This window comes from Leptonychotes weddellii, chromosome 10, assembly GCF_054177405.1.
Source record: "Leptonychotes weddellii isolate Sample4059 chromosome 10, ASM5417740v2, whole genome shotgun sequence".
NCBI lineage: Eukaryota > Metazoa > Chordata > Mammalia > Carnivora > Phocidae > Leptonychotes > Leptonychotes weddellii.
The window spans coordinates 109,085,474-109,092,946 of record NC_138378.1 but is presented as its reverse complement, the minus strand read 5'-3'; positions in this window follow the sequence as shown (position 1 = coordinate 109,092,946).

Sequence of the window (7,473 nt, the reverse complement as noted above, 5' to 3'; positions counted from 1 at the left end):
CATGGATGGAACTGGAGGGTATTATGCTAAGTGAAATAAGTCAATCAGAGAAAGACATGTATCATATGACATCACTGATATGAGGAATTCTTAATCTCAGGAAACAAACTGAGGGTTGCTGGAGTGGTGGGGGATGGGAGGGATGGGGTGGCTGGGTGATAGACACTGGGGAGGGTATGTGCTATGGTGAGTGCTGTGAATTGTGTAAGACTGTTGAATCACAGACCTGTACCTCTGAAACAAATAATACATTATATGTTAAAAAGAAGAAGAAGAAGAAGAAGAAGATAGCAGGAAGGGAAGAATGAAGGGGGGAAAATTGGGAGGGGGGGACGAACCATGAGAGACTATGGAACCTGAGAAACAAACTGAGAGTTCTAGAGGGGAGGGGGTGGGGGGATGGGTTAGCCTGGTGATGGGTATTAAGGAGGGCACGTACTGCATGGAGCACTGTGTGTTATATGCAAACAATGAATCATGGAACACTACATCAAAAACTAATGATGTAATGTATGGTGATTAACATAATATAATAAAAAAAAATGAACTGACCCATGTTATGAAAACACAAAAGCTAAAGACTGGAGGGAGAGGGTCTTAAACTGGCTATCAGAATTGAGTGTGGTCAGCAAGGGCAGGAGCACACCCAACAACTGTACTTACATCCTTCTTCACAGTCTATGTAGTTCCAGGGCACTGCATGTCATGGGCGGGATAACTGCTGGGAAATTACTGGAATTGTTACCTGAGAATCTCAGGCTATCAGCGGCACATTTAAATCCAAAGGTTTGTAAGAAGATAAATTATTTCCTGTAGTTTCTTTCTCCTTGGCACTTGCTTTGATATGCATGGGACTTGATAAGAAGTACACATTATTGAATGGGAATTAATTCTGTGTTTCCAAATTGCTGTCATGTTAAGTAATCCATTTCTCTATTAAACACAAAATTTAATTTTCCCAGTTTTTGTACATTTTGACTTCTCAGGACTGCTTTTTGCTTTTCCTCATGTGTTTTCTGAGGTAAGGTGGAATTATGGTTACTATGGTCTCTGTGCTCACAGACATATTATCCTTTAACCTTTCAGTGTGCCCCTAAGGAGATATGTCCCTGCAGAAATGTCCCTGCAAATGGTTGCAGTTTGCCACCATACAGAAACCACATTTGTCTTTTCTCATGTGGGTGTTTTTTTCTCTCACTTTTTGCTGCTAAAACTCACAGATTCAAAGCAGTCCCACTAAAAATGACTCTAACTGTATCTCCCATCTGGTATTAGCTAAGTGGTTGAAATTCACCAGTGAGTAAAACAGCTCTGCCCTGGAGAAGCTGCCAGACTAGGGAAAAACACAGGCATGTACAAACTGGCCCTTCAACACAATAGGCAGAGAGAGAGGTACTGTTACAGGAGCCCAACGTAGGAAAACCCGAATTCTGCCCTGAAGGAGTCAACAAAGCTTTGTTTTAGTACACGTTTTGTATTGCTGGCTTTTATGCATTACTAACAGAGGATTTATTTTAAGAACAAAAGAAATGCTAGAAACCATCTTATGACCTAAGTTTATATATTTGATTTAGCTAATAACTAATAAAAATCACTTTCAATGACATATCTTAAAATAATAAACATGAAAAAAAGCACAAAAATCTCTATCTGGTGGTGTACACACACACACACACACAATGTTATATGTAGTATATATTCATATATATGAATATATGGAATACTATTCAACCATAAAAAGGAAGGAAATACTGCTGTTTGTGACCATATGGATGGCCCCTAAAGGCATTATGCTAAGTGAAGTAAGTCAGAGAAAGACAAATACTGTATGATTTCACTTATAGGTGGGATCTACCAAAAAAAAAAGAGAACTCCTAGAAACAGAGAACACATTGGTAGTTTCCAGAGATGGGGGCTATGGGGGTGGGAGGGATGGGTAAAGGTGGTCAAAAGGTACAAACTTTCAGTTATGAGATGAATAAGTCCTGGTGATCTAATGCACAGCATGGTGACTATAGTTAACAGTATTGTACTGTATACTTAAACGCTGCTAATATAGTAGACCTTAAAAGTTTTCATCACCAGACATTTAAATTTATAACTACGTGAGGTGATTATGTTAACTAAACTTAACTGTGGTAATCATTTTGCAATATATACATATACCAAATTCATCATGTTGTATACCTTAAACTAACACAATGTTTTGTGTCAATTATATCTCAATAAAACTGGAAAAAAAAATCTCTGATTGTATTACTTCTCTTTGTTCAACAATCCAGTAGGACTATAGGCATTACAGGAATCACAGGTCTAATAAAAGGAAGTTTTTCATAGTCTTTGAATGTTATTTATTTATTTAATTTTACTTATTTAATTTATTTTATTTATGTATTCATTCATTTATTCATTTATTCATTTTGTTAACCCTACGGATAAGCTGAATTTGAGAAGCTCCTTAGAACATAATTCACCACATAGCCAAGTTTGGTATAAACTAGTTCCTGGCGGTTAAACAAATTGAACTTCCTCTCTTCAAGTGGTCTTCAGGCAATCTGTTTCATGATAGAGCGTAGACCTGAGCAGAGGGGTAAATGGTATTTCAGGGCTAATATACTCAGAGTGAAAGGGCTTCTCATAAAGCCTTCATGTTCTATTATGGTAAAATAATCTGTGAAACTGCTCAAGTTCATTATGCAGTTACAGGGGGAGAACGGTGCAGTGGGTGCAATGTTGAGAGCTTGGGCCCTGAGCCATACCTGCCTCGACTGGAATCTTGGTTCTTCCATTTATTAGCATTATTATCTTGGGCCAATTTCTTAGCCTCTCTGTGCCTGTTTCCTTCTCTGTAAAGTGTGGGATGGTAAGATCAGAAAACAAGCGTATCAAGTACCTGACATATAGTAAACACTCTAAAGGGCAGTTGCTATTCTACTGCTGATGACAATGAAGACAAAGGGGATCTCCTGTGGGGGTAACATCTGTCTAGGTTCTTCCCTACAGTAGGAGCTGTGCTCAGGTCAGAGGAGAAAGCAGCCACATGATTTTAATTTTTAAGAAAATATATTTTCTTCTGATAAGCTGCTTTTGATATGTCAGGCTCAGAAAATATATAAGTATTATATGCTTTCTTTCCTTTTTTTAAAAAAGATGTATTTATTTTTGGGGGGAGAGGAGGGACAGAGGGAGAGAGAGAGAATCTCAAACAGATTCCCTGCCAAGCATGGAACCTGACATGGGGCTTGATCCCACAACCTCGAGATCATGACCTGAGCTGAAATCAAGAGTCAGTTGCTTTAACCGACCCAGGCGCCCCTTATACACTCTTTAAGCCTAAAGCAAAGCGCTTTACTATATACATTATTATCATATAGTACACACACACACACAGACATGCTGTATTCCCGAGAAGATCATGGGGAAAGACACTGGTTGGAAGATCCAAGATCAGCTGTCAACCAGATACACAGTGAAACACAGCCCCTGTCTTCAAGCCACCACTCACGCTTGGCTCGCTGAGGTGACTCTCACCACTTTTACTTATTAACGAGACATGGAACCTACACTGCAGTGCCATCTGGGCATTCCTGGTTGAGTGTTTTCTAAAATGAAGGACGGCACCAGCATTCGAAGACTGTCACTTCGCCTCCTGGTAGGTTTCACAGGGGGAACCCCCGGGCTCTCGCAGCAGCAGAGATAAGGCCCCCTGCTTTCCTGGGCTGCTTTTGCAGATTCCTCTGTTAGCATTCCATGAAGAGCTGTAGCTCCCTGGGTGCCCAGTACGTGTACAAGCCGACTTCTTTAGAAAGAGTGCTGAGCTGTCACGCAGTGCTGCAGGGGAAGCCCGCTGCATTGCGAGAGTAACCACAGAGCAATGGTGTAGATGCTCAGGGAAGAGACACATTTTCTCCTTCATGCTCTGAGAAGTCAGAAAAATTGTCATTCCTGCTTTCTCCACTTTTCCTCTCCTTCTCAGAAATAACTGCCACCTGACAGGTTTGGGTCTGTTTTTTTTGTTTTGTTCTTGTTTTGTTTATGCTCAAAGAAGCCAAAGATCAGATACAAAGCAGCTAGCTGCCTACCAAGGGGTCAAATCAGTACCTGCACATCTAGGTACCCCCCAGCTAGATCTCCCTGTCCTGCCTTTATTTTCCTGTTTGCATCCCCCCCTCCCTCCAGCTTTCCCAGGCTCAGGGTACTAACCCTCCTCCATGCATTCCACCCCTGCAGAGAACCCAGGGCAGGCTGCTGTTTTCCCTGGATAGTCAGACCTGCACCCGCAGAAGAGGCCTACTCTGTAACATAAGCCTCTTCTTTTCTGTTATTTAAAAACCACATTCCTCTTGGGAACAGACGGATAGCAGTCACTAAGCTTTACAATTTCACTGCAGTCTTTCTGAGCAGCCCTTTTTAGGAACTTGAAGAATTGCTAAAGAAAGGGAGATAGTTTAGGAAATTCATTTTCCAATTTACCTTGTTTCCTTTCTTCCTTTCATCCAGAATTGGCTCAATTATCATTCTTGAGAACATGAGAATTAAAATCCCCAAAGATGAAGAAACATGGCTGAGGATGGAGGTGACAACACAATCCTTTATGACCAGAGCCCTCTTCCCTGCGCAGGCACCTCAGGGAGCGGTGGGACTCGAGGCACCAAAGGAAGTGGAGGAGGAGGAGGAGAAAGGCCGGTGGGTTACTGACTGGACCCCTCTCCAGTGGCTACAACTGAGCATCAACAGGCTTGCACAGTGAGGCTCTCTCCTTTCTGTGTGACTCAAGTGTAAAGGGCCAGAACACGCTCCCAAATGGAAAGCACCGGACAAGCTAGTGACTGGCTTTGTCTCTTTCTTAACCGGGACTGGAGTAAGAAGCTGACCTGAGGCATCAACTTTCTTCTGGTGAGGCTACAGAGTATGAGGCATCGGGAAAAAATTTATCCTCTTGTTTCTGTTTCTCCCTAGTCATATGCCTCAGGAAACTGGCAGATGTGCTCAAGGGTCTTGTTTAACTAATTTAGAGAAATGGCGAAGTGCAGCTCATCTGAATTCTCTGCACGAGGGTACTGGCCCAAGTCCTGGTAAAGATTAAGTACTCCTGCGCTTTCCTTCACCACTGTTTGTTCCTGTACAACATTTCCCTTAGGCATCTCAAGGGGAGCAGTGGCTGTGACCTAGAATGGGGCTGGGGCATTCTAGGGTCTCTTGGCTATATATTTAATATCACCAAAATCTTTCACTGCAGAATGAAAATATCTGGGAAGGAGTGTGTGTGGGGGAGAAGTTAAGCAAATAGTCTTTTTAAAGCACTCAGAGGCATATCTAGGATATAACTAACTTTATGATAATAACAACAGTAATAATAATAATAAACTTTTGAGTGCTTAGCCCATGAGAGATACTCTTGAAAGGTCTTTACATCAATTATAGCATTATATTTTTGGAACAAATGTATGCTATTAGATACTATTATTAAACCGTTTTATTGATGAAAAAAGGAGGCACAGTGAGGTCACGTAACTTAATCAAGGTTCCATAAGTAAGCCAGTGGTAGAGCTCCGCCCCCCCCATAATCCCTCTCATTTGTTAATCCAGCCACATTCCTAGGGATGACTGATATGAACTGATCGCTCCCAAGGATCAATCTTTAGATGTCTTCTCTCCATATACTACTCCTTTTTGTTACTGTTACCCAGGCTCATGGCTTCGAGTCTATCTTCATTATATCCAAATCCAAATTCCGCCCCGACCACCATTCTAAGCTTCATACCATATGTCCAGCTGCCCAGGCTGCGACTCAGAAGACTGCTCCCCAGTACACACCAGCTCCTTGCAATCTCAAATGATTGAGATAAAAACAAACCTATGTATTTCCAGGATGATTATGACATTCTGAACAGGTTTCAGATGACACAGGCAGAACTAACACCATCAGTTTCAGACAGAGGCGTGGCGGAAGGCAGTCCTGGCTAGCTGGTGCAGGCAGACTTCCTATGCCCCGCTAAGCAGGACGTGTGCGTGTCCGAAGGATTTACATGCCCGAGTCTGCAAACAACTGCACAAGGTTCCCAAAGGCAACATGCACCTCTGGGCTCAGGGGGGCCAAGAAAGAGCCATAGCAGAGGGGTTCCTGTTCCTGAGGACATTCTGCCCCTTTCCCAAACCTCCCTGTCGCCCTGGCCTGGCCCCCTGGGAGCAGGGACAGCACCACTTTGCAGGTGGCCCCTTGACGGCTGCCCGCCTTTGTCACAAAGCTGCACCTCGTGTGTTCTTGCCGGGAATGATCTGAGACCCTTGCCGACTGACAGTGGTGTTCAGATTCGGGCTGGCAGGAGCACAGACCAGCTGTTTCCATATGCCTAGGCCAGAGATGGTCACGGCAGTTTAGAATTTCCCTCCTAAGTGAGTTTTAAATGAAAACTTCAAGTTTCTAAACCAAACAGTAATTCACTTTTCTGTGAGTGAGACATACATTCCCTTACAGTTTAGAACAATGACAGAACAAGGGAATGCTGACCTATTTGCCTCAGACACACCAGGTGGCTCATAAAGCAGAACATACCCCAGGGGCTCCCCAAAGAACTGGGACTGGGGTGGCGAAAAGGTACAGCTGATTCTCTTACTTGGGTTTATTCTCTCCTGGTTCTCATTCCCATCCCTCCCCCTCCACTCCTGTCTTGTTCATTAGGTCCTCTACTTCCTCCCAACCTTTTAAGCTGTGCTCCCAAGGATCAATCTTTAGATGTCTTCTCTCCATATACTACTCCCTTTTGTTACTGTTACCCAGGCTCATGGCTTCAAGTCTGTCCTCATTATATCCAAATCCAAATTCCGCCCCGACCACCATTCTAAGCTTCATACCCATATGTCCAGCTGCCTGCCAGACATGTGTCCGCCTGGGGGTCCCACAGGTGTCTCAAACCAAGTACCCACATGAACTACTTTCTCAACCACCTCCCATGACTTGCTGGTACTTCTCCCACATTCCCTATCTTGTTACCAATCTACATAGGAAACATAATCTGAGACTCTTCCTTCTCATTCTCTCATGTCCTATTAGTACAAGTGCTTCTGATTCTACTTCCTCAATCTTCCCCATCCTACCTCCTCTCCGCCCCCATCCCACTGCCTCAGTCCTTGTAAAAGCCTTCTGAATGATCTCCCTATCTCAAATTTCCCTCTGCTCCAATATTTTCCAGACATCCCCCCCAATAATCCCTCTCATTTGTTAATCCAGCCACATTCCTAGGGATGACTGATATGAACTGGTCGCTCTCAGCTGGCTAGCTGTTCACGGATGGCACAGGCTTGGATAGGTAAGTCGCTATGTCAGATGGTGGTCAAACATTTTGTATATCACCCTGATCATTACCCCTTTGCGGAAACCATGCACTAGCTCCCCAACAGCTCAAAATAACCTCATCTTTTTAGTGTAGCATTTGCCAGCACCCAAGCCACACCATCATGCTGCCTAACCTT